The 26,422-nt window shown below is 44.5% G+C and overlaps 1 long non-coding RNA gene across 2 annotated transcripts; it reads left to right on the forward strand.

The window, feature by feature from the left end:
• The first annotated feature begins 11,215 nt into the window (after positions 1-11,215).
• LOC103345074 (uncharacterized) lies at positions 11,216-23,939 on the forward strand. Of its 2 annotated transcripts, none has more exons than XR_016228090.1 (3): positions 11,216-11,526; positions 13,710-14,223; positions 22,133-23,939. It is a non-coding gene; the product is annotated as an uncharacterized LOC103345074 (long non-coding RNA). The 2 variants fall into 2 exon arrangements; XR_519495.5 differs by having other exon boundaries at positions 14,036-14,223.
• Positions 23,940-26,422: the final 2,483 nt, after the last annotated feature.

Consider the following 26,422-nt stretch of genomic DNA (forward strand, 5'->3'; position numbering starts at 1 on the left):
AGGAACGACACTAAGCCCTGCCTAGGCTTCATATCCGAGTCACGGCACCATTATGTCGCTCCCCGTCTTCGTGGAGGAACGACACAGGACCCTGCGCTGTTCTTTCGTCTGCTCGGCCCTCCCCGGGTTTGCTGCTGGTCCTTCCCGGGTTGGCTACCATCCCTTCCACCTCCGTGGAAGGGCGGTTCCCCCTGCCACTTTCCCCACTTCCGCAGGGGAGCGGCACACCGCCGGCCGGCTCTCTCGGGGGCTGCACAGGTGTTCCTTCGGATGTTCCCCTTAGATGTTCCTGGTGCATGTTGTCTCTCTCCTCCTTTATAGTCCTCTTCCACCAATCCCAACTCTGCTACCCACACGCCGAGTACGCTGCTCTCCTCCAATCAGGAGCAGGTCCTACAGTTTATTGGTTGAACTGGAGGCAGCTGTGTAGAAGCTGTTTCCCTTCTCAGCGCCATATTGTGGGAAAGCAGATGCATAGAATAAGTCTTAATTCCAGTAACTTAGTCTAGTCCGAGTTGCTCCCCACAAAACAGTGTACTTTAAAGATAGTTTAAGATGAAGAAATGAAAATAATTCAGAAGAGATGACTTCGTTGCTGAATTCTACCAAATTTTAAAGGAAGAACTAACTACCAATTCTCTCATGCTATTCAAAAAAATTTAAGGGGAGGGAAGCTTTCTAAACTCATTCTGTGAGGCCAGCATTATCTTGATTCCAAAACCAGACAAGGACACATATACACATGAAAGCTATAGACCAATATCCCTGATGAACATAGATGTAAAAAACTCAACAAAATACTAGTAAATTGAATCCAACAACACATCAAAAAAAGATCACTCACTGCAATCAAGTGGGATTTATCCCAAGGATTCAGGGATGGTTGGTTCAACATATGAGAATCAATAAATATAATATACCACAGCAACAAAATGAAGGGTAACAATCGTATGATTGGGATCAGCACTGTGGTGTAGCTGGCAAAGCTGCTGCTTGCGATGTCAGCATCCCATATGGGTGCCGGTTTGAGTCTTGGCTGCTTCACTTCCAATCCAGGTATCTGCTATGGCCTGGGAAAGCAGCAGAAGATGGCCCATGTGCTTGGGTCCCTGCACCCATGTGGAAGACGAGACCTGGAAGAAGCTCCTGGCTCCTGGCTTTGATCTGGTCCAGCCCTGGCCATTGTGGTCATCTAGGGAGTGAACCAGGAGATGGAAGGTCTCTCTTTCTGTCTCTCCCTCTCTCTGTAACTCTGACTTTCAAATAAATAATTGAATCTTTGTAAAAAAAAAACCAATCATATAATCATATCAATAGATGTAGAAAAAGTGTTTCATAAAATACAATACCCATTCATGATAAAAAAAAAAAATCTTGAATGGGGCCCGCGCAGTGGTGCAGTAGGTTAATCCACCGCCTGTGGCACCGGCATCGCATATGGGCACTGGTTCTAGTCCTGGCTGCTCCTCTTCCTATCCAGCTCTCTGCTGTGGCCTGGGAAAGCAGTGGAAGATGGCCCAAGTCCTTGGGCCCCTGCACCCGCATGGGAGACCGGAAAGAAGCACCTGGCTCCTGGCTTTGATTGGCGCAGCTCCGGCCCTTGCAGCCATCTGGAGAGTGAACAAATGGAAGGAAGACCTTCTCTCTGTCTCTCCCTCTCACTGTCTATAACTCTAACTCTCAAATAAGTAAAATCTTAAAAACAAAAGAAATATCTTGAACAAATTAAATACAGAAGGAACATACATTAATAAGTTATTTATATTCAGAAGATTGAAAATTGATCCCTACCTCTCACTTTATAAAAAAATCAACTCAGAATGGATAAAAGATATAAATATGAAGCCAGAAATTATGAAATTACTAGAAGAAAACATAGGGAAAAAATTTCAACATATTGGCATAGGCAATGATATTTTGGATAAGACCAATTAAAAAAGGCAATAAAAGCAAAAACACATAAAAGGGATTATGTCAAACTAAGGGCCTTGTGTACAGTAAAAGAAAGAATCCACAGAGTGAACAGACAACTGACACAATGCCAGAAAATATTTGCAAACTATGCATCAGACAAAGGATTGATATCCAGAATACATAAGGAACTAAAGAAAAACCCCTTAATAATAATGAACAATAACAAAAAATGGTCAATCTAATTAAGAAAAGGGCAAAGGATATGAATAGCCATTTCTCAGGAGAAGAAATACAAATGGCCAACAAATACAGGGAAAATACTCAATATCCCTAGCCAGCAGGAAAAAGTAAATCAAAACCTCACTCTTCTCAGATTGCCTATTTAAGAAACAAACAAAAACCAAAGAATAACAATGTTGGTGAGGATGTGGAGAAAAGGGACTCCTTATACAGTGTTGATGGGAATGTAAATTAGTACAGTCATTATGGAAAACATTGTGGAGATTCCTTGGAAGACTAAAAGTAGATTTACCACATGACCCAGAGATACCACTTCCGGTTGTATATCTGAAGGAAATGAAAGCACTTTATGAAAGAGATACCTGCACTCCCAAGTTCACTGCAGCACTACTCACAATAGCTAGTGTAAGGAATTAACCTGGGTGTACACAATCAGATGAATGGATAAAGAAAATGTCATATATAATATATATAATGTTTTTGTGTACACACACATATATGTATATATGTATATGTATATATGCATATATATGTGTGTATATATATATATATATATACATATATATATAAAATGGGGGAGAGAGAGAGAGCCATCCACTGGTTCACTCTTCAAATGACCACAATGGTGAGGGCTGGGCCAGGCTAAAGCCAGGAGCTCAGAACTCCATCTTGATCTCCCACATAGGTGGCAGGGGCCCAAGGGCACATCTTCCCACTGCTTTCCCACTAGCAGGGAGCTGGATCAGAAACAGAGCAGCTGTGACTCCGACCAGCGCTCTGATATGGCATGCCAGCAAAGCAACTGGTGGCTTAACCTGCTGCACCACAATGCTGGCCCCTTCAGTTCAATTCTGACACTCTCTACCTGCAGGCAGCATCAGATCCCATAGGTTAATGACACAGTCCCACAAGACTTCCACCCACTTCGGATGCCAATGGCAAGCCTTGTGCTTCTGTGACTATTTGCTGACCCATCGGCATGTTGTTTAAAATTGTGCCATCAGATTTGGTAGACATTGCCATGTGGCTTTTGAACACTTAAAATGGAGATGGCTGGCGCCGCGGCTCACTAGGCTAATCCTCCGCCTTGCGGCGCCAGCACACTGGGTTCTAGTCCCGGTCGGGGCGCCGGATTCTGTCCCGGTTGCCCCTCTTCCAGGCCAGCTCTCTGCTATGGCCAGGGAGTGCAGTGGAGGATGGCCCAAGTGCTTGGGCCCTGCACCCCATGGGAGACCAGGAGAAGTACCTGGCTCCTGCCATCGGATCAGTGCGGTGCGCCGGCTGCAGCATGCTGGCCGCAGCAGCCATTGGAGGGTGAACCAACGGCAAAGGAAGACCTTTCTCTCTGTCTCTCTCTCTCACTGTCCACTCTGCCTGTCAAAAAATAAAAAAAAAAATGGAGCTAACAAGACAAAGGACCTGAGTTTTAAAAATTGTTTGTTTTAATTAATTTAAAATTTAAAGTAATTGAATTATTTGAAAAAAATTTTGGTATGTTTGCTATAACTTTCAAATGTTAATCTACTCTTTTGAACTGCCAACTTTATGAAATCTAAGCACAAATCAAATGTTTCTGAGGAAAATTTAGCATTCAAATTGAAGTGTGCTGTCCCTGTAAAACACGCATCTCATTCCAGACTTATTACAACAAAACAAATGCCAAATATCTCATTAATAAAACTTAAAATCGATTACACGTTGAAATGGTGATGGGTTGCATAGGTAACTTAAACAAAATAGATTATTAAAGTTAATGTCACCTGTTGCTTTTTCTCTTCCTTTTTGAAGTGTCATCTGCCCAAAGTCGCTCGTGTTTAATCTCCTCCCTTTCTCCCACCTGGGTTGGAAATTGAAGCTGCTTCTCTGTGCCAGTCACTTAGCTCCTCCAGGCATGAGATATTTCATTCTTACCGATACCCACTCATCTCTTGCTGTCTGGGGAGTGGGGAGATTGCTTCCAGGATGGCCTCCCCACCCCCCGCTTCACCTAGGATACTGACATTCCTTATACAAAATTCTGTGGTCTTTGCATAGAACCTACATGCATCTTCTCATGTGCTTTAAATCATCTCTGGATGACTTATAATACTTAATATAATGTAGATACTCTGTGAAACTGTATTGTTTAGGGAATAAGGACAAGGGAAAAGAAAGTCTGCATGTTCAATACAGAGGCAATTTTTTTTTCTTGAATTTTCGATCCACAGTTGGTTGAATCCTGGGATGCAGAATCCACAGATAACAGTTGGGCTGGCTGTAATTTGGAACAGCAAAAAAAATTTTTTTCCACCTAGAGACAGGCACATTCACATTTCATTGGCCGCAGGGACTAAAGCCTGCCTCCCACACAGAGCCATTGGACGGCTGCACCTTCTGTCTGAAGCCCGCTCAGGCTGTGCTCCTACCCATTTCCACTTCCCTCACTCCAGGCTTGGCCCACAGTGCTGTCTATTTGCGCCCCCTCAGGCTATGTCCTGCATTTGACAGTGGGGACCTCTGCTGATTTACCCATCAGGCAGCCTCATATTGATTTGGGAGACCAGAGCTCTTTTCTTAACACTCCAACCACTGACTAGCTGTGCCTTATTTATTTATATTATTATTTTAGTTATGCATATTTATAGGTTACAGTGTGATAATTCAAGATGTGTGTTCAGTGTGTGATGAGCAAATCAGGTTAATTAACATTTCCACCTTTTAAAACATTTTGCAATGTTTAAAAAATAAATACTTAATAATTATACACATATATGGAGTACAGTGTGATATTTCAATAAATGTATAGAATGTGTACTGATCAAAGGAGGATGCTGTCTACACCTTCTGTCCTCCTTTCACATGGCAACGGGGTTAGTTACTACCTAGGAACATCTCACCATTATTTACCACAAGCAGAGAAGGCTAAAGCTCAACTTCTCTCCGGCAGGCATTGGCTAACCATTTGTAGGAAAGCAGGTCCCTTCCACCTAGCAGGTAGCATCAGGGGCTTCTCCCTAGTAACAGATTGCTGCTTCATCCCATTGGCCACCAGAAACCAGATCCCACCTCCTATACACAACCATTGGCTAGCTGTGCCATCTATCTACAACCCCTCAGACAGAATCTGGGCAGGAGCTCTCAAATTGCAGGTTTCTATTAACCCTTTCACCACTGCTCACCTGCTTGGCCCTGGAACTTGGTCATCTATTATCTAATTCACTATCAATGACTCCATTGTCAAAACTCTAAAATCCAGGCCCCTGTTAACAATTTTTACCACCTCTGGACCAACTTTCAAATCCATCAGTATTACTCTAATCCAAATTCAAACCTGATAACTTTGCTACTATCAATGCCTTTCTAGTACAGCTTATCATCCAGTCTTTGATTAAGTATTCCTGTGTGATCTGTGATCTGGGACCTGAACAAAGCCTGTTAATTTTTCTACTATCGATACATACCAGGATTGATCTCAAATTTGATTCTATGAACTCTTCCAACATTAGTGACCTTGATAAAGACCACCAGGGTCACACTCACCCATAGTTCTACACTTGGGTTCATTAACCCACTGCACTAGGGGAGAGCACAGCCCATAGGAACTGTGGGGATGTCTCACCTAGGGTGACCAACTTGTTCCAGTTTGCCTGGGACTTTCATGCTATTAAATGACTTGTCCCAGTAAATCCTTCAGTCTCAGGTAAATGTAGGTAGTTGATCACCCTCTTGTCACCAAACAAAGAATAAATGAATATCGGATTTTCACTTTAGGAGTAGATTACTGTATGATATAGGAATGAAGCTTAGGTAAAGTTCAAACGAAGCAATGTTTTGATAAGCCCAAAGCAAAGCAGGTTGGTATGCAAAAGGGTCAACATTAGGTCTGAATTGGACTGTGACCTGGACAATTGTGACGTAGACAAAAAAAGAGAGTCCTTTTCTTCAGACACACTTATGTGCAGACAGATATGGAATGTTGGCTCTGGATACCCCTTATCTGAAGCTCAGCACCTGGGTGGGAAATCAAGGCTATTTCTCTGTGCTAAGTGAGTTAGATCCTCCAGGCAAGTGAGGGATGCTTTTACTCACTGATACACTTTCAAACAAGAAACATGAGAGTCTATGACTTTTTTTAAGATTTATTTATTTATTTGAAAGCCAGAGTTACATAGAGAGAAGAGGCAGAGAGAGAGAGAGAGAGAGAGGTCTTCCATCCTCTGGTTCACTCCCCAGTTGGCCACAATGGCTGGAGATGGGTCGATCTGGAGTCAGGAGCCAGGAGCTTCTTCTGGATCTCCCACACGGGTGCAGGGGCCCAAGCACCTGGGTCATCTTCTACTGGTTTCCATAGGCCTTTCCATAGGCCCTACTGCTTTCCAGGCCATAGCAGTGAGCTGGGTCAGAAGTGGAACAGCCAGGACTTGAACTGGCACCCATATGGGATTCTGGCACTGCAGGCGGCAGCTTTACCTGCTGCGCCACAGCACCGGCCCCATCTATGAATTTCTAGAACAAGGTTTCTCTACAGAGCTAGGACTAGAGTGAGGAGAGTGAGGTACTGGTCACAAGTGCAAAATTTAAAGTGCACAAAAAGAATTCAGAGAGCAAGATCAATACTATTTCGTTTATTTATTTTCATTTTTTTTTTTTGACAGGCAGAGTGATAGTGAGAGAGAGAGAGACAGAGAGAAAGGTTTTCCTTTTGCCGTTGGTTCACCCTCCAATGGCCGCCACGGCTGGCGCGCTGCGGCCAGCGCACCACGCTGATCTGAAGCCAGGAGCCAGGTGCTTCTCCTGGTCTCCCATGGGGTGCAGGGCCCAAGCACTTGGGCCATCCTCTACTGCACTCCCGGCCCACAGCAGAGAGCTGGCCTGGAAGAGGGGCAACCGGGACGGAATCTGGCGCCCCGACCGGGTCTAGAACCCGGTGTGCCAGCACCGCAAGGCGGAGGATTAGCCTGTTGAGCCGTGGTGCCGGCCTTTCATTTTGTTTTAAAGGCAGAAAAATAGAGAGAGGAAGCTGGAGAAACAGAAAGTTATCTTCCATCTGTTGACTCACTCCCCAGATGCCTATAACAGCCAGGCTTGGGCCAGGCTGAAGCCAGGTGTCTGGAACTCAATTCGGATCTCCCATGTGGGTGGCAGGGACCCAAGTACTTGAGTCATCCTCTGCTGCTTCCCAGGGTGCATATTAACAGGAGGCTGGATCAGAAGCACAGGAGCTGGAATTGGAACCAGGCTCTTTGATATGGGGTGCAGGTGTCCCAAGCAGTGTCTTAACTGCTATACCAAACACCGATGCTATGAGAAATGATATTTTAAAGCACCATTTTCAAAAGACAAAATTAATGAAAAAAAATTCGTGACAAACAAAGCACCAAAACTTTAAATAAATAGCTGAGTTGGCTGTATGTTGCTGCATAACAAATTATCCCCAAACACAGAAGTATAAAGCAACAAACACCGATGATCACAGTTTCTGTGGTGTCAAGAAACTGCAAGTGGATTGACTAGGTAGTTTTGTCTCAGGGTCTCTGATAACATGATCAAATTGTTGATTGGGGCTGAGTCAGCTGAGGCTGGATATTGCGTTTCCAGATGGTTTATTCTAAATACTAGAGGCCTCAGTTTCTCACTGGCTGTTGCCAGGAATGCTTGGTGCATGGGCCTGTCCCAGGGCTGCCTGAATGTCATTCTGACATAGCAGCTGGCTTCCCCCAGAATGCATGATGAGAAGGAGAGAGATAGAGAGAGGCACATCACATACTTTTACTATCTGATTTCTCAAGTGACATACTGTCACTTCCGACCTTGAACACGGGGCCCCTATTAACTATTCCAAGTCTATATCTGAAGAAAATATTAAAGTCCCATCACTGGTTCCCTTGGTTTGATCTAAAAACCTTTGTTCATGATTTTGCCAGAAGTCACTTTCTTATTTTCAGGTAGCAACCAGACCTGTTAGCAGTCTCAAAGCACAAAGGAACCTTCAATGTCTCTGTGGTCCAGTTCTTGAGCCTGGGTCTCTGCTACTCAGCAAACATTATTGCTCCTCTGGTTTGAACTTGAACCCAGTTATCCGCCAGAAGAGTTCTATTTGGATAGCTAATCAAAATGACTTTCATGGTAAAAAACTTAACCATGGACCCATAGTTGGGATCTTGACCAGAGAGACATTGATAATGGAGAATGAAGAGATGTTCTGTTTCTCAGTCTACAAAAGTAGGGCATATATAGACCTTGGATTCAAGGTCAAATGCAAGGAATAATTTTTAAAAGAACATGAATGCAGATCAGAAGAGTAAACGTAGGTGTTGGTAGAGTTAAAAAAGGCCTATGTTTAAGATCAGCCCAGAGACATGAAGGAATTAAGGAAAAATATGCCAAATTCATATACTGATTATTCCAAGTTGAAACCACTTGAGAAACTTTAACTTTGGAAAGGGCTATTTTCCTACAGAGAGGAAGCCATAAAGATTCTTTTGGGATGGATGTCTCCCATACCAAGGCCAGAAAATAAACTTGACCACCAGAGACTGGTAATTGGGGCTGCAATGAATGAACCTGAATAAACAAACCCTCTGAAGCAACTCTGGGCCTCCACTAGCTTCTACATCCCCTCTTCTAATATATCTTTTTTTTTTTTTTTTAGTAACACCTGTAGAATTTACTATCCTAGACCAGATGTCCAATTGCCCTGTGATTCTGTCACAAATGTATTGTTCTTTGAAAATTCTGAGAGGGGAGGAGGAGCATTTGGCCGAGTGGTTAGGATGCACGCCTCTCACATTGGCTGTTGGGTTTAGCTCCCGGTTCCTGATTCCACTTTCCTCCTTTTTTTTTTTTTTTAAGATTTGTTTTATTTATTTCAAACACAGAGAGAGAGAGAGAGAGAGAGAGAGAGAGAGAGGGAGAGAGGTGTCTTCCATCCACTGGTTCACTCCCCAGATGGCCGCAATGGCCGGAACTGTGCCAATCCAAAGTCAGGAGCCAGGAGCTTCTTCTGGGTCTCCCACATGGGTGCAGGGGCCCATCGACTTGGGCCATCTTCTACTGCTTTCCCAGGCCACAGCAGAGAGCTGGATCGGAAGTGGGGCAGCCAGGACTTGAACCAGTCTCCATATGGGATGCTGGTGCTGCAGGCCACGGCTTTAACCCACTGTGCCATAGCGCCGGCCCCCTAGTTTCCTCTTAATGCCGACTCTAGGAGATAGTAGTGACAGTTCAAGCAGTTGGGTTCCTGCCACCCGTGGGGCAGACCTGGTTTGGGTTCTTGGCTCCTAGCTTCATCCTGGCCCACCCCTGATTGTTGTGGGCGTTTTGGAGAGTGAATCAATGAATGGGAGCTCTCTTTCTCTCTGTCTCTCAAATATACATGAAAAAGCATCATACTTTGGTCATTTCTTTGGACTTCATTCTTTGTGTTGATTCCTATATACATGCAAATGTAATAAAACTTTAATGCTTTTATAAATCAGCTCTAATATTAAGTGAGTTCTTAGATCTAGCCAAAGACCTTACACAAGAACTAAGGAGGGGGGCCCGACGATATTGTGTAGCGGATTAAGCTGCCGCCTGCAGTGCTGGCATCTCATGTCCCGGCTACTCCACATCTGATCTGGATTTCTGCTATAGCCTGGGAAAGCAGTGGAAGATGGCCCAAGACCTTGGGCCCCTGCACCTGCATGGGAGACCCAGAGGAGGCTCCTGGTTTTTGACTTTGGATCAGCCCAGTTCCAGCCATTGCAGCCATTTGGGGAGTGAACCAGAGGGTGGAAAACCTCTGTCTCTCTCTGCCTCTGCCTCTCTGTAGCTCTGCCTTTCAAATAAATACATAAATCTTTAAAAGAAGAACTAAGGCAGGTGGAGGGTATCTCTCCTAAGACACCACAAACATCGAGGGTGGAAGAGTTAGCAATCAAGGGTCTGAGATGTTGACCAGAAGTCACAAATTTTAGAAAATTTGTAGAAGTGTGGGTGTTACAGCAATACTGTCATAAATGTTCTTTTGTCTTCCATTCAACTCATAAATCCTGCAGGAGGCGAGGAATAAAGGCTGGTACTCTCTCTCTCCAGATTGTTAAGCTGAGGTCTAGAGAGGACTCAAATGTCCTTAGGTTACCCAGCAGCCCATACCCAGCCTAAGCCAGGGTGCACCTGCTGAATGTGAAACACCTTCAGCAGGGAAAAGAACCCTCCATCTTGTGTCAGAAAAATCTCCCTGGAAGTAAAATATTCGGACTAGATTTTGAAGAATGTGTAGGAATTCAGAGTGTTGCCAACAGGTAAAGTGCATCCATAATTCTGCTTTCCCAAGTCAGTAGCAGCTCCTGAATTTTCATTTAGGAGAGACTAAGAGGCTGCACTGGGGGTGGGTGTTTGGTGCAGCAGTTAAGATGTTCCTTGTGACGCCACCATCCCCTATTAGAGAGTCCATTTTTCGGTTGGGCTTCTCCACTTCCAATCCAGCTTCCTGCTAATGTGCAACCTGGGATATAGCAGGCGATGGCTAAAATACTTGGGTCCCTGCCATCCACGTAGGAGATCCAGACTGAGTTTCCAGCTCTTGGCTTAGGCTTGGCCGAGCCTTGGCTGTTACCAGCATTTGGGGAGTGAACCAGTGGATGGGAGATCTCTCTGCCTGTCTCCCTCTCTTTGCCTTTTAAAGAAAAAGAAAAAGAAAAGGAAAAAAAAAAAGAGGTTGCAACCTGGTTGACAGCACGAGTTGGAAACCTGTCTTGGAGGTGCATTTCCATTACAAGTATGGTTATAACGTTTTCTAAGCATTTTTCTATTGATCATTTGCTGAAAAACATTACTGGTCCATATCAAAGGCTATTATTCCTATTATTCCTATCGTTATTTTAGTCGGGTTATAGGGGTAATGGAAATTAAGGGGGATTCAAGCTTTCTCCATAGTAATACTGGGGGAAGGTCGGGAGAGTCTGTCTCCCGGACTCCTCCCCCTCTTCTCTGGTGGTATTGCCCAAGAGGGACGCACCTGGATTAACCTGGCTTCTTCTCCTCGGAGTGGTGTCGCCAAGGAGCGGATTGTACCATTTTAGCTCCTCCCCCCCTTGCCTCGTGGTGTCTGTTTTGGAAGACACACCCCCTTACCCTCAGGATCACAGGTCACCACTTTGTTTCCGTAAACTTTGCCCAGACCTCTAGAGTCAGATCCAAAGATCAGCTTCTGGCGAAAACTTGCCCTCAGTAAGGTTTCTGTCACTGCACACCCACCTCGTTAGCCTTCCGTGGAACAGCCCTCTGTACGGAATGAGTACCAAGATGGCGGCCTTCATGGAGAAACGTCCCGGCGCAGCCATGTTCATCTCCTGACAACGCCGCTCTTGACCAAAGTCTTTGCGGATCCGTAACAGCACCTTGTTCAGTGTGAGTAGACTGCAACCCCTCAGCCCTCACAATTGTGTGGAAAAGCAACACCCTAGAAGTGCAGTGTTAGGGGTGAGGACAGGAAACGTGGCCCTCAGAGACTGTTTAAGTCTTGGTGCGCAGCGCTAAAGCGAGGGTCTATGGCCTGACAGTCGCTCAGGCGATTTTCAGGTGATGGCTTTGTTGGCTTTGGGGTTGGTAAATTGGCAGGTTGTGGTGCCAGTTGGTGGGGAATTAAAGGATTTAGTGAATGGGAGTCAGGAACTGGGGCCGCTGGGGTAGTCAGGTTTTAGATTCCTCGCAGCTCTAGAGTGTGTGATCAGATGTTTCCTTCATCAGTTTCCCCAGAGGCTTATTAATTTCATTCGTCTTTCCAAAGAAACAACTTTTCCCTTTGTCTATCACCTCTGTTGTACCTTTCTTTTGATTTCTTTATTTTTCACTCTTATCCGTATTCTTTTCTTTTTCTAGCTTCCAAAACTGGATGTTAAGTCATTAATATTCAGCGTTCCTTTGTTAAAAATACATTTAAGAACATACGTTTCCCTTTAAGAATCTCTTAGCTGCGTTCTACAGTACTTTGTATACACCATCTTATTAGTGTTCAGCTTTGTGTTTCATCTTTTTTTTCTTTTTAAAATTTTTAAATTTATTTTTTAAGGAATATGAATTTCAAAAGTACAACTTTAGGATTGTAGTTGTTCTTCCAACCATACCCGCCCTCCCACATACAATCCCACCCCTCCTCCTCCTCCCTCTCCTATGTTTAATCTTATTTATTCTTGAATCACTTTTATATAATGCTTTTGAGAAGGGTTGATATTTAATAAATCTTAACCAAGGATATGGTATGTCTCTCTGTGTAACTATTTTAAATCGTTTAAGTCTAGCTCCTTTAAAAATTGATTCTTATACATTTGATATATTTTTTGCTATCTGTAATATACATTTCTTCTTTTCCATTTGTTCATTGCTACTATAGAGAAAAAATTACTTTTTTTAAAAGATTTATTTATTTGAAAGTCAGAGTTACACAGAGAGAGAAAGAGAGGCTGAGACAGAGAGAGAGGTCTTCCATCCTCTGTTCACTCCCCAATCGGCCACAATGGCCAGAGCTGCACCAATCCAAAAGCAGGAGCCAGGAGCTTCTTCCAGGTCTCCAACGTGGGTGCAGGGGCCCAAGGACTTGGGCCATCTTCCACTGCTTTCCCAGGCCACAGCAGAGAGCCTGATCGGAAGTGGAGCGCCTATATGGGATGCTGGCACTGCAGGTGGCAGCTTTACCCGGTACGCCACAGCTCTGGCCCTCTACTTTTATAATTTTATCTTGTATCCAGCTCCTTATCAAATTACCCTGTAAGAGTGGGCATTAAGCCAACTTGTTGAGAGATGACCACATCCCCTATCTGAGTGCGTGGGTTTGATCCCCAGCTCTGGCTACCAACTCCAGCTTCCTGCTCATGCAGCTCCTGGGAGGCAGCAGTGATGGCTCAAGTGATTGGATTCCGGCCACCCATGTGGGAGACCTGGACTGAATGCCCAGATGCTGGCTTTGGCTACTCCCAGCCCTGTGGTTGTGGGCATTTGGAGAGTAAACTGGCCGGTGAGAACCCTTTATCTCTGTTTATCTTCCTTTCTGTCTGCCTCTCAAATAAATAAAATTTTAAGATTACTCTATGAATGCTAGTAGTTTTTAACCAGAATCTGGTAGAATTTCTAGATACAAATTCATATCTTGGCAATTAAAGTTGCATTTTCATTTCTTTCCAATAGTTACAGTGATTATTTCATCTCCTGCTGTGTGAGCCACAGCCCAATTTCAAGTTCTAGTGGACTCCCCCATCTTTTTACTAATTTTAATGTTAACAGCTTCATCATTTTACTTTTTTAGCATAGTATTTCATGGCTATGTTTCCTAAATATTTTTGTGATATTTATCTACTTCTTCCCTAATCTAATGGCTGCTGACCTATGTTAGATGCTTTTTTTGGGGTGTAATGACAGTATGTCCCCCATTTATTGATATAATAAATAATATTATTAATGTAGAACCATCTTCTTCTGGAAAGAAGCAAAAAGCTTCTCTGTAAGAAGAATTTAAGTGGGATTTTTCACTTTAAAATGGGACAGTAACGGAAGATGGCAGAAGAGACAACCCATTTCTTTTCATTCATATTTACCAGGTTTCCTGCCTGCACAGTCGCCCAGCAGACCTTTAGGGACAGTTCCACCCCTGCCTGTCCCCAGGGGCTTCAGCACCATTCACTGCCCCAGTTCCACCCTCCCCTGGGACTCATCTGCCTTGAATCTGGAATTGATGGCTTGCTTGCCTTGGTAGGGTGATTCACTGTGGAGCCACCCAGGACTAAGGGACCTCAAGTTCATTAATTTGACTCCAAATATTATGATCATTTCCATAATCCACCCTGACTGATACTCAGAGTGGGGGCATGGCACTTTGTGGGGTGAATGTGGAACGACAATGATGACATGGATACTGTCCTTTTAGGATTTCTTGGTCTCTCTGTGGAGCCATTGAGTCTTTCGCTGTACTAGAGGCTGCAGGATCTTCTGCATATAGTCACCTTTCTAGCTTTGGAGAGTAGGCTGAGGCCTAGGGTGAACATGCCGGCTAATGGGAAATCACCCCAGAGGTTCCCAGCCGTGATTCCAGGAGAACCTGGCAGATCAACTGAGGTAAGGAGGAGGTGTGTACTTGTTTCTATTTGTTTTCTCTTTTTCCTTTTTTAGCTTTCATTTTGAGATACTTGTAGATCCAAAGGCAATGGACCATTTGCCCAGTTTCCCCACAATGGCACATCTTGTAAAACATGGGTACCAGATCATCACCAAGACATTGGCCTAAAGAGTATTTTCCTCACTACGAGTTGCCATTTAATAATCAAAACCACTTCGCTCCATCCCCACTCCAAGCATTAATCTGTTTTCTTATTCTATAATTTTGTCATTTCAAGAATGTTAGATAAATGGAATCATATAGTAAATGTAACCCTTTGGGGGTGGCTTTTTTCATTCAACATAATTCTCTGGATCCATCCAGTTTGTTACATTTATCAATAAATCCTTCCTTCTTGTTACTCAGTCATATTCCATGCTATGGATATGCCACAATATATTTAAACATGCACTGTTTGAAAAAAAAAAAACCTCCTTTGTTTCTAGTTTTTGGCTATTATGAACCTATGATTGTGTAAAGTTTGTAATTGTTGTTGTTGTTTGTTTTTAATTCTAGAGGCAGAGAGAAAACAGAGAGAGAGAGCAAGAGCGAGCAAGCGAGAGAGAGAGAGAGAGAGAGAGCGCGAGCATGCTCCTATCTGCTTGTTCACTCTCTAAACACCTGCAACAGCTGGGGCTGGGCCAGGGCTTGAGCTAGGAGATGGAAACGCAATCCAGTTCTCCCACATGGGTGGCAGGAACCCAGTTCTTTGAGCCATTACTGCTGCCTCCCAGGGTCTTCACTGACAAGAAGTTGAACTCAGAACTAGCACTGGGAATTGAACCCAGATCCTCCAATGAGGGATGCAAGCATCTTAACTGCTAAGTCAAATGCCCATTCTTGTGTTAGGTTTTTATACGAAATCAATGCTCATGAGTGCAGGTGCTGGATTGTATGCTAAGGTGCATTTAGAATAAACTCAGTAGATTTAGTTCTCTTTACTACGGTTGTAGATTTACAGAAAAATTGAGAAGGTGGTACACATAGTTCCATGTACCCTTCTCCCCTTCCACCTCTGGCAGTTTCCCTATTGTTCACAAGTTGCCCTAATGTGTACATTACAATTAAGTGAACCCATCGTGATAGGGCCTTACTAATGACAGCCTACAGTTTACAGTAAGTTCACTCTTTCCTGTTGTTCATTCTCTGGGTTTTGACAAGTGCATAATGCCGTGTGAACACGATTACAGTTTCATAAAGAACAGTTTTGCCTGTGCTCCAGCCATTCACTTTTCCCTGCTCTCCACCAGAACCTCTTGTAACCACTCTTTTAAACTGTTTTTATAAAGTTATTTTTTTATTTATTTACTTGAAAGTCAGAGTTACACACAGAGAGAAGGAGAGGCAGAGAGAGATAGAGAGAGAGAGAATTTTCCATCCTCTGGTTTACTCTCCCAGATGGCTGCAATGGCTGGAGCTGCGCCAATCTGAAGCCAGGAGCCAGGAGCTTCTTCCAGGTCTCCCACTCAGGTGCAGGGGTCCAAGGACCTGGGCCATCTTCTACTGCTTTCCCAGGCCATAGCAGAGAGCTGGATTGGAAGTAGAGCAGCCGGGTCTTGAACCAGTGCCCATATGGGATGCCGGCACTGCAGGCAGTGGCTTTACCTGCTGTGCCACAGAGCAAGCCTCTTTTTAACTGTTTTTATTGTTTTGCCTTTTCTAAAATGTAGTATACTTGGAATAATACAGCATGTAACCTTTTCAGGCTGGCTGTTTTTTGCATATCAATTTGCATTGAAGATCCCTCCAGATCTCTTTGTGGTTTGATAGTTCATTCTTTCATCACTGAATAATACTCCATGGTATGCATGTACCGGTGTGCTTCTCCATTCACCCACAGAAGGCCATCTTGATTGTTTCTGGGCTTTGATGATTATGAATAAAGTTGCTGTGAACATTCCCATGCAGGTTTTTGTGTGGACATAAATTTCCAACTCAATTTGGCAAATAACTAGGAATGCAATTGCTAAGTCATATGAGGACTATTTTAGCTTTGTAAGCAACTGCCAAAAACTGTCTTCCATTTTTTTTTTTAACCATTTTGAATTCCCATGGGCAATGAATGAGAACTCCTTTTGCTCCACATCCTCACCAGCATCCAGTATTGTCAGTCTTTTGGATTTTTACTATTCTTTTTTTTTTTTAAAGATTTATTTATTTTATTTGAGAGTCAGAGTTACACAGAGAGGAGAGGCAGAGAGAGAGAGAGGTTTTTCATCCGATGGTTCACTCCCCAATTGGCTGCAATGGCCAGAGCTGCACCGATCCGAAGCCAGGAGCCAGGAGCTTCCTCCAGGTCTCCCACGTGGGGGAAGGGCCCAAGGACTTGGGCCATCCTCCACTGCTTTGCCAGATGCAGTCGCAGGGAGCTGGATTGGAAGTGAAGCAACTGGGTCTCAAACTGATGCCCATATGGGATGCTGGTGTCTCAGGCGGCTGCCTAACCTGCTATGCCAAGATACTGGCTCCATTGTTGAGTTTTAAGAGTTCTTTGTGGGGCCGGTGCTGTGGCTCACTTGGTTAATCCTCCGCCTGCGGTGCCAGCATCCCATATGGGCACCAGGTTCTAGTCCCAGTTGCTCCTCTTCCAGTCCAGTTCTCTGCTTGGCCCGGGAGTGCAGTGGAGGATGGCCCAAGTCCTTGGGCCCCTGCGCCCGCATGGGAGACCAGGAGGAAGCACCTGGCTCCTGACTTCAGATCAGTGCAGCGCCGGCTGTAGCGGCCATTTTGGGAGTGAAACAACGGAAGGAAGACCTTTCTCTCTGTCTCTCTGTCTCACTGTCTATAACTCTACCTGTCAAATAAATTTTAAAAAGTTCTTTGTATATTTTTGATTCAAGTCCTTTATCAGATCAGCGTTATGCAAATATTTTCTTTCAATATATGCCTTATCTCTTCATTCTCTTAACAGTATCTGTCACAGAACACAAATTTTTAATTTTAGTTAAGTCTAACATCAATTTTTTCTCTCATGGATAATACTTTTGGTACTATATTTTAAAGCTCAGTGCCAAACTTAGATTTTCTTCTTTGATATCTTCTAGATATTTTATAGTTATATATATGTATATATTTAAAGATTTACTTATTTATTTGATAGATAGAGTTACACAGAGGCAGAGGCAGAGAGAGAGAGAGATCTTCCATGCACTGGTTCATTCCCCAATTGGCCACAATGGTAGGAACTGCGCTAATCCAAAAGCAGGAGCCAGGAGCTTCTTCCAGGTCCTCCCACACGGGTGCAGGGGCCCAAGGACTTGGGCCACCTTCTACTGCTTTCCCAGGCCATAGCAGAGAGCTGCAACGGAAGTGAAACAGCTGGGACTCGAACTGGCGCCCATATGGGATGCTAGCACTGCAGGAGGTGCCTTTACCCGCTATGCCACCGTGTCAGCCCCTTATAGTTTTTTATTATGTATGTGGCTGTACAATCCATTTGAGTTAATTTCTGTGAAACATATACTGACTAGTAGATTCATTTTTTTTTTTTTTGCATATGGATGCCCAGTTTTCCGAGCACCATTCGTTGCGAGGGCTCTTGTTTCTTCGCTGAATTGCTTCAGTTGACTATGTTTGTATGGACCTATTCCTTAGGCTCTCTTCTCTGTTGCACTGGTCTATTTTTCTATTCTTTTAATACACCATGCTGTCTTAAGGTTGGGTAGTGTCAGCACTCTGAACCATGGAAACATGGTTTGGGAAGAAAATAAATGAAAAAGTAGGAATGATGTCAAAGAGGAATTGAGCAAGCCCTTGTTAAAAACAGCCAGGGGCCAGCGCCGCAACTCACTAGACTAATCCTCCACCTAGCAGTGCCGGCACCCCGGGTTCTAGTCCCAGTCAGGGCGTCGGATTCTGTCCCGGTTGCCCCCCTTCCAGGCCAGCTCTCTGCTGTGGCCAGGGAGTGCAGTGGAGGATGGCCCAAGTGCTTGGGCCCTGTACCCCATGGGAGACCAGGAGAAGCACCTGGCTCCTGCCTTCGGATCGGCTGCATCGCGCTGGCCACAGCGGCCATTGGAGGGTGAACCAACGGCAAAAGGATGACCTTTCTCTCTGTCTCTCTCTCTCACTGTCCACTCTGCCTGTCAAAACAAAACAAAACAAACAAACAAACAAAAAACAGGAAGACTTTATTCAAGACTTTTGGAGTAGGGAAGAGACGTTGAACTCCACTCCATGCACAACAAGGACAAGGGGCAGGGTGAATGGGTGGATGGAGAAATCCTTAGGGGACCTTGGTTGGTTGTCAAGGAAGGGGGAAAAGGAATTTGGTTAAATTATCAAGGGTAGGAGAAGAGAAACTTCATTGGGTGGGAAATTCTCTCTAAACTGGTTTAGTGGGATTTTTGCTAAAACTGGATTTGTCAGGCCAAAGATGAGACCTACTGCAGAATTTGGTTAAAGAGGCCATGTGGTCGTTTATGGTATGGTATGGCACAGCAGCTGTGCTGGAATCTGTTACTAAAGGTGAAAGTTACCTGTGGAATTCAGAGGTGGATCCACCCTCTGGGAAGTTGGTTTGCTGGATGCATAAGGAAATGCAAACTAGTAAGAAAAATGCAGGAGACACCATCTCTTGGTTATTGCTATCTGTAATAGCTAAAATAAAAAAGTGAAAGAGGGCTCTGGGTTGGATCTTATTGCTGGACTAAGCTTACATTTTGGCGAGCTGAAGCCTTAACTACCAGCCTCACTTTCTTTTTTTTCCTCAAAGTAAGCTCTCTCTCTCTCTCTCTTTTTTTTTAAAGATTTATTTGTTTAGAGAAGGAGAGGCAGAGAGAGAGAGAGAGAGAGAGAGGTCTTCCATCCGCTGGTTCATTCCCCAAATGGCCACAATGGCCAGAGCTGCACTGATCCGAAGCCAGGAGCCAGGAGCCTCTTCTGGGTCTCCTAGGCAGGTGCAGGGGCCCAAGAACTTGGGCTATCTTCCACTGCTTTCCCAGGCCATAGCAGAGAGCTGGATTGGAAATGGAGCACCCGGGATTCGAACCGGCGCCCATATGGGATGCTGGTATTGCAGGCGGCGGCTTTACCTGCTACACCACATCACCGGCCCCTCATAGTCACTTCTAAATGGAAAGATCATGTTGGGACAACAGACGGTACCTCTAAGAACTCTAGCCACCAAGAAAGTAGCTCACCTTGGGGGGAGGCAAAGTGGAGACTTCAAGGAAAACGGGCCATAAAGTGTGAAGGAGCTGTCTCACTTTGTAGCTTGGAATGGCCAGCTTTCTGAAGAAGTTTTACTAAAGTAGATTGTGAGAGTAACTACTTTAGGGGCAGTACCTTTGGTTTGGAATGCTACAGAGTGCAAGACCATATTTAGCTTGCAACAGGACCCACAGCTCACTGCTGAGCAATCACAGATGGCTATATGTGATCCAGGCATGCAAGAAGTTATTCATGAGGGAGAAGCCAGCCTGGTGGATTCAATTACAGCCACTTTGTAAGGTCTGTTTATCATGAGTAGGGGGACTGTCCAACTCTCCCTACAAATGCCAAATGGAGGTGCTGGTACTGTGGCACAGTAGGTTAAGCCTTTGCCTGCAGTGCTGGTATCCCATGTGGGCACCAGTTTGAGTCCTGGCTCCTCTTCTTCCAATCCAACTCTGCTGTGGCCTGGGAAGGCAGTGGAAGGTGGCCCAAGTGCTTGGGCCACTGCACTCACATGGGAGACCTAGGAGAAGCTCCTGGCTCCTGACTTTTGATCCTCCCAGCTCCGGCTATTGCGGCCATCTGGGGAGTGAACCAGTAGATGGAAGACTTTTCTTTCTGTCTCTCCCTCTTTCTGTCTGTAGCTCTGCCTCTCAAATAAATGAATGGATCTTTAAAAAAAATGCCCAAGTGGAGCACACAACATGAAACAGCTGATATTCTTTGCTTGCAAGCCCTTTAGGATTGGTTTTATGATAATTGTGTTATTTTCTAAATGTACCCATCACCCAGCTCATGGTAAATGCTATGGTTAAGATGGGCCCTTTTGCGTGGCTACCCCCTGTAACCTTATGGCTATAAAATATAGCAACTGTCCTTTTTGAATTTGCTGTATCAGCTTCCCCTCATTGGTCCTAATATGCCAATAAAAACATTAAGTTAATTAACAAGAAAATGAGAAAAAGCAGAGAGGAGAGTCAAGTCTATCAGCAAAATAAAAATCTTTAATTGGTTATTAATAAATGAGATGGGGGTGAGTGTCTTGGTTCAGCAGGTCAAGCTGCTGCCTGCAATGCTAGCATCCCATATGAGTGCTTATCTGAATTCTGTCTGCTCCACTTCCAATCCAGCTCTTTGCTAATGGAAGTGGAATATAGCCCACGTGCTTTGACCTCTGCCACCAATGTGGGAGATCCAGATGGAGTTCTAATCTCTTGGCTTTGGCCTGGCCCAGCTGTGGCCACTGCAGCCATTTGAAGAGTGAACCAGCTGATGGAAGGTCCCTTTCACTCTCTGTCTCTCCCTTTCTCTGTTACTCTGTCTTTCAAATACCTAAATAAATCCTTAATAAATGAATGAATAAATAAAGTGAGGGAAGTCATTTAGCCTAGTGGTTAGGATGTTGGTTAAGATCCCTTGTTCCATATCAGAGTACCTCCTGACTCCAGCTTCCTGCCACTGCAGACTCTGGGGGGCAGTGGTGATGGGTCAAGTAATTAGGTTCCTGCCACTCAATGGGAGACCTGGACTAAGTTCCCAGCTTCTAACTTCAACCCTGTCTTTCCCAACTCTGCCATTGCGGGCAGTTGGGAAGTGAACCAGCAGATGAGAACATTCTCTCTTATTTCTCAAATAAAAAGAAAAAAAAAAAAGAAAAGGGATGAATAAAATGGAGGTTGACGGGGTAAATAGCACTATGGAACGGAGTCCAAAGGGACTCCCTGCTGGTCCCCAGATGTTAAAGTGCCCCAAACAACTCTGCTCTATTTATCACAGTTTGGAGAAAATTAAAAAGCTGGAAGAGGGGCAGGCATTTGGCCTAGTGGTTAAGGTGCCTGCATCCCATATCAAAGGGCCTGGGTACAATTCCCAGCCCTAGATCCGATTCCAGCTTCCTTCTAATGCAGACTCTTTCCTGTCAATCATGTGGGAGACCTGGACCGGGTTCCTGGCTCCCAGCTTCAGCCCTGGTCCAATCTCTGCTATTGTGGAAATTTGGGATGGAACTCTGTGTTTCTCTCTCTCTCTGAAATAAAAAAAAAAAGGTGGAAGGAAAATATTGTAATGAGAACCTCACCATCAACTACCTGGGGTATTAGGCAGATTAATCAAGATTAAAAACCAACCCGAGGGTAAGGCTTCCTTACCTACTCCTCAATGGGGACTCAAATCATATGTACTTAAGTGGGTGAAATGGGTGGAGAAGGAAGTGTCTTATACTTCTTGACTTGTGGGCCTCTTGTACTGAGGTAGCAAAATCCCCTGGGGAAGTCCTAACATGGGCTACAATTAGATTGGAAGAATGTAGGAATATAAAGGTTGTTAAAATTAAAGTGTACATTTGGATAAAAATTGGAATGTTTAGACTTTACCTGAATGTGTTGTAAATATTTGCTTTCATTTTATTTGAAAGGGAGAGAGAGAGTATTTCCATTTGTGGGTTTATTCTCCAAATGCCCTCAACAGCCAGGGCTGGGCCAGGCTGAAGCCAAGAGTCTGGTACTCAAACTGGGTTTCCCATGGGTGTCAGGGACCCAAGTACTTGACCTATTATCAGGTTTGTTGCAGGCACATTAGCAGGAAGTTGGATTGGAAGTGGAGTAGCCAGGACTCGAACCAGACATGCTGCTATGGGATGTGAGTGTCCCAAGTAGTGACTTAATCTCTGTACCAAATGCCCACCCCTACCTGAATGTTTTTTTTTTTATTTGACAGAGTTAGACAGTGAGAGCAAGAGACAGAGAGAAAAGTCTTCCTTCTGTGGGTTCACCCCCCAAATGGCCGCCACTGCCGGAGCTACGCCGATCTGAAGCCAGGAGCCAGGTGCTTCCTCCTGGTCTCCCATGCTGGTGCTTGGGCCGTCCTCCACTGCCTTCCTGGGCCACAGCAGAGAGCTGGACTGGAAGAGGAGCAACCGGGACAGAATCCGGTGCCCCAACTGGGACTAGAACGTGGGGTGCCGGCGCTGCAGGTGGAGGATTAGCCAAGTGAGCCGTGGCACCGGCCTACCTGAATGTTTTATAGTGATGAATATTGTGGCTGATTGGGGAACACTTCCCCTGACCACTATTGTAAAACCAGATCCTTGATGAAATTTTAATGGAGCCTTTGCATAGGAATATAAGAGTTGATGGGATTAAAGTGAAAGTTTGGGGAATTTGTATGAGTAAGACTTATGTGAAGTGGTTGTATATCTTTTACCTGATTATATTAGAGATGGCCACTGTATCTAACTGTGGAATGTTTCTCTCCCTAGCTTTGTAACATTACCCTTCAGGCAATATTACTTGGACATGCTAGATGGAAACCAATGATAAGGCCATGTAGTACAGAAGAGGAATGCTGCTTTAGACTAATTCTCTGTGCTATGTAACCCTATGTGGAGCATAGAACAGGGGCTTATGGCAAAAGCAGGTGAGCGCCTCCCAGTGGTAACTATTGGGACTTTGGACTAAAGAATTTCTATTTGAGGGGCAATTACAGCTATTGGAAATGAATTGAAAATCCCTATCATTGAAGGACATAAAATAATTTTGAAACCTAAAATATCTATCATGTCTTGGGTGATGGAGAAATGTTCTAATGAGGAGGGCAGCACTCAGAAGAGTTCTCTAATAAAATGGAAATGATTTACACAATATGCCACCAGTGTAAGGCAGAGACTTAGCTTATCCACATAAAACGTCACTTGGATAGTGCCCTAGCTTTCCTCTGATCGACAAAGCTGCATGGATTGTGGATGTCAGTTCAAAGGTGAGCAGACAACATCCTGTTTTGAAAGCTACCACTATTATTAAAGAAGGTAAAAACAAATCAGTGAGTCGGCTGAATTGCTTGCTGTCTGTTCCTAGCAGTGAAGGAAGAGTTGACCAATATTAAAAGTCCTTGTGTTTGGCTTTTTAATGATGCATGGATGGATAGTTGCTAATGGCCTGGAAGGGCAATGGAGAACTGGCCTACAAAAGGTTTGCTCCTATGGAAAGCAGTATGGGAATCTGAGGGGTGTATTAGAGTAGGAAATATCACTGCTCATCAGAAGAACCTCTTTCAGCATTAGAAGGCTATTGGAACCAACAAGCAGATAGCACAGTGTTCTTGCTTAGGGTGGCCACACATGTCCATGAAATGAATGGATATGGGATAACTGCAGCAATGAAGAGAGGGATACAAATCTGGGCTATGAGGGAACTTTAAAAAATTGGTGGCAAATGGAATGAAAAGATAAGTTTAGGGGAAGGTGTTTGGTGCAATGGCTGAGACACCTACATCCCATATTGGACTGCAGGGATTCAAGTACTGGCTCCAGGTTCTTGTTAATGCATACCCTGGGAGGTACCAGGTGATGGCTTGAGTGTTGAGTCCCTGCTACCTATGGTATTGATTTCTGGGCTCTTGGCTTTGGCCTGGCCTAGTCTTGGCTCTTGTGGGCATTAGGGGAGTGAACTTGTGGATGGAAGATCTCCCTGTGTCTGTTTCTATCTCTCTGCTTTTCAAATAAATAAAAAGAAACACTTAAAATATTTTTCAAAGGTAAATTTATTTTGGTGCAAAAATTTTTGAGATCCATGCGTATTAGGGGCCTTCAAAAAGTTCATGAAAAAATGTATATTATGAAAAAATGCACAAAGGTTTCAAAAATATTTTTAAAAGATTTATTTACTTATTTGAAAGGCAGAGTTACAGAGAGGCAGAGTCAGAGAGAGAGAGAGAGAGAGAGAGAGAGACAGAGACAGAGAGACATCTTCCATCTGCTGGCTTATCCCCAAATGGCTGTAACGGCCAGAGCTGGGCTGATCCGAACGAAGCCAGGAGTCAGTGGCTTCTTCCAGGTTTCCCACATGGGTGCAGGGACCCAAGCATTTGGGCCATCTTCTACTGCTTTCCCGGGCCATCAGCAGGGAGCTGGATCAGAAGAGGAGCAGCTGGAACTTGAACTGGCATCCCTATGGGGTGCCGACACTACAGGCAGTAGCTTTACCTGCTATGCCACAGCGCCAGTCCCTCAAAAATATTTTGCACCAAAAAGGAACTCATCTTTGAATTCCATTTTCTATGCACTTTCTGAAGTGCCCTGCTAAAGTCAGCCCTCTGTGTCTTCAAGCTCTGCCTCTGCATATTCAACCAACTGTGGTTTAAAAGTATTTGACAAAAAGGCTCTGTGTAAACTAAATATGTGCAGGCCTTTTTGTTGTCATTGTTTCCTAAATGACACAGCACAACAGCTCTTTACAGAGCATTTACATTGTATTAGTTATTATAAGTAAGCTGGGGGTGATGTAAAGCATATGGGAGGATTCACGTGGGTCCTATGCAAGTTCTATGTCATTTTATCTAAGGAACTTGAGCGTTTTGTGGACTTTGGTATTTGTGGAGGGTTCTGAAGCCAGTCTCCTGTGGGACAAGTGCCTTGTTTTACACCCCCTGAAGCACAAAGTGCCAATAATAGCTGTTGTGTTTGCCAGCAAAAGAGACAGCGACAGCAGATGGCTAGTTGGCAGATTTCCCAATGGGAAGGCCTTACGGCAGCCAAGTGAGGCTGTTGCTTATAGCCCTTGGGGCTACAAATGGGTCCGGACAGGCATAGAGACTGAGTAGAGCCTAGGCTTTGCTTACCCCCTGGTAGTTGCAAATACTCAGAGTGCTATAAAGGAAGTTGAACAGGAGATATTGGTACCAGTTTGGACCATGGAGGCCCAATTCTTCAGACCAAGAAACACACTTCATCCTCAGAGACCTGGAACAGGCAGTGGACACACTGATTGTTTAAAGGGGCAGCAGGAAGACACATAGGCATGAAGGACTGGCTTACACGTCTTTATGAGTGTGTGCTCACACTCAACACAAGGGGGATGAAGTAGCCCCACCAATTACATTCTGTTTTGCTGATGGCTCTGGGGACGAGGGCATGGAGGAAGAAGCTGGTATGACTGTGCAGTTCTTTCCCAAGTGGGAGGTTGCTGATGTGATGACTGTACTTGTTTCTTTCTTCCCCACATCACCTCAACTTTATTTTTTTCCTACCCGATATGGTGGTTGCAGGACCTCGGCTGCAACTGCAAATGCCTGAAGCAGGGATGAATCCTAAGCAACTATGTTTTAAAAACTTGAATCCCTGGAGCTTGCCAGGGTGGGTCCTGCTTTCACCTCATGTGGCAAAGCTGGGGCTCACAGTGAATGTAGCCATGTTTTGTCCTGGGAGAATAACCCACTAATTCTGCATCTTGTGATTTTTCTTACCCTGTCTGAATGACAGTGGACTTGGGGAGGTACTGGCTAGACTACTACTGCTGCCTGCAATCTAGACAATCTATATGGCCAAATCCAATGTCCTCTCTGAGGGTAGAAAAGATTAGGTAAGAGAAGGATAGTAAAAGAGTAGGAGCTGGCATTGTGTCTCAGCAGGTTAAGCTGCCGCCTGCGATGCCAACATCCCATATGGAGCCAGTTCATATCCCAGCAGCTCCACTTCCAATCCTGCTTCCTGCTGATGGCCCGGAAAAAGCAGCAGAAGCTGGACCAAGTGCTTGGGCCCTTGCACCCATGTGGAAGACCCAGGCTTTGGCCCTACCCAGTCCTGACTATTGGCTGCCATTTGGGGAGTGAACCAGCAGATGGAAGATTGTTTCTCTCTCTCTCTCTCTCTCTCTCTCTCTAATTCTGCCTTTCAGATAAGTAAATAAATCTTTTTTAAAAAGAGTGAATAAATGGATTATGTGATGAGGGAAACCCAATATTAAATTCATTCCTCAAAAGAGACCAGTACAAGAGATGATACTGTCTCTTAGTTCAATTATTCTACATGCCCAAAAGGTGAAGCTGTGTTTGCTGGGACAGCTCTTGCTTTCAGAACCTGACAAGATCAAATGGAATCCTGTAAACTGGAGTAGCCTCATACTGAGTGACATTTTCCTATGATACGATGATGGACTAGAATAATTATCAATGACTTAACAAGACTCTAATAATGTGTCTTTCAACTTCTATGATTCTTTTGCTATAAGGGTT

This window comes from Oryctolagus cuniculus, chromosome X (assembly GCF_051225735.1).
Source record: "Oryctolagus cuniculus isolate XC-2025 breed Fujian yellow rabbit chromosome X, ASM5122573v1, whole genome shotgun sequence".
Classification (NCBI taxonomy): Eukaryota; Metazoa; Chordata; class Mammalia; order Lagomorpha; family Leporidae; genus Oryctolagus; species Oryctolagus cuniculus.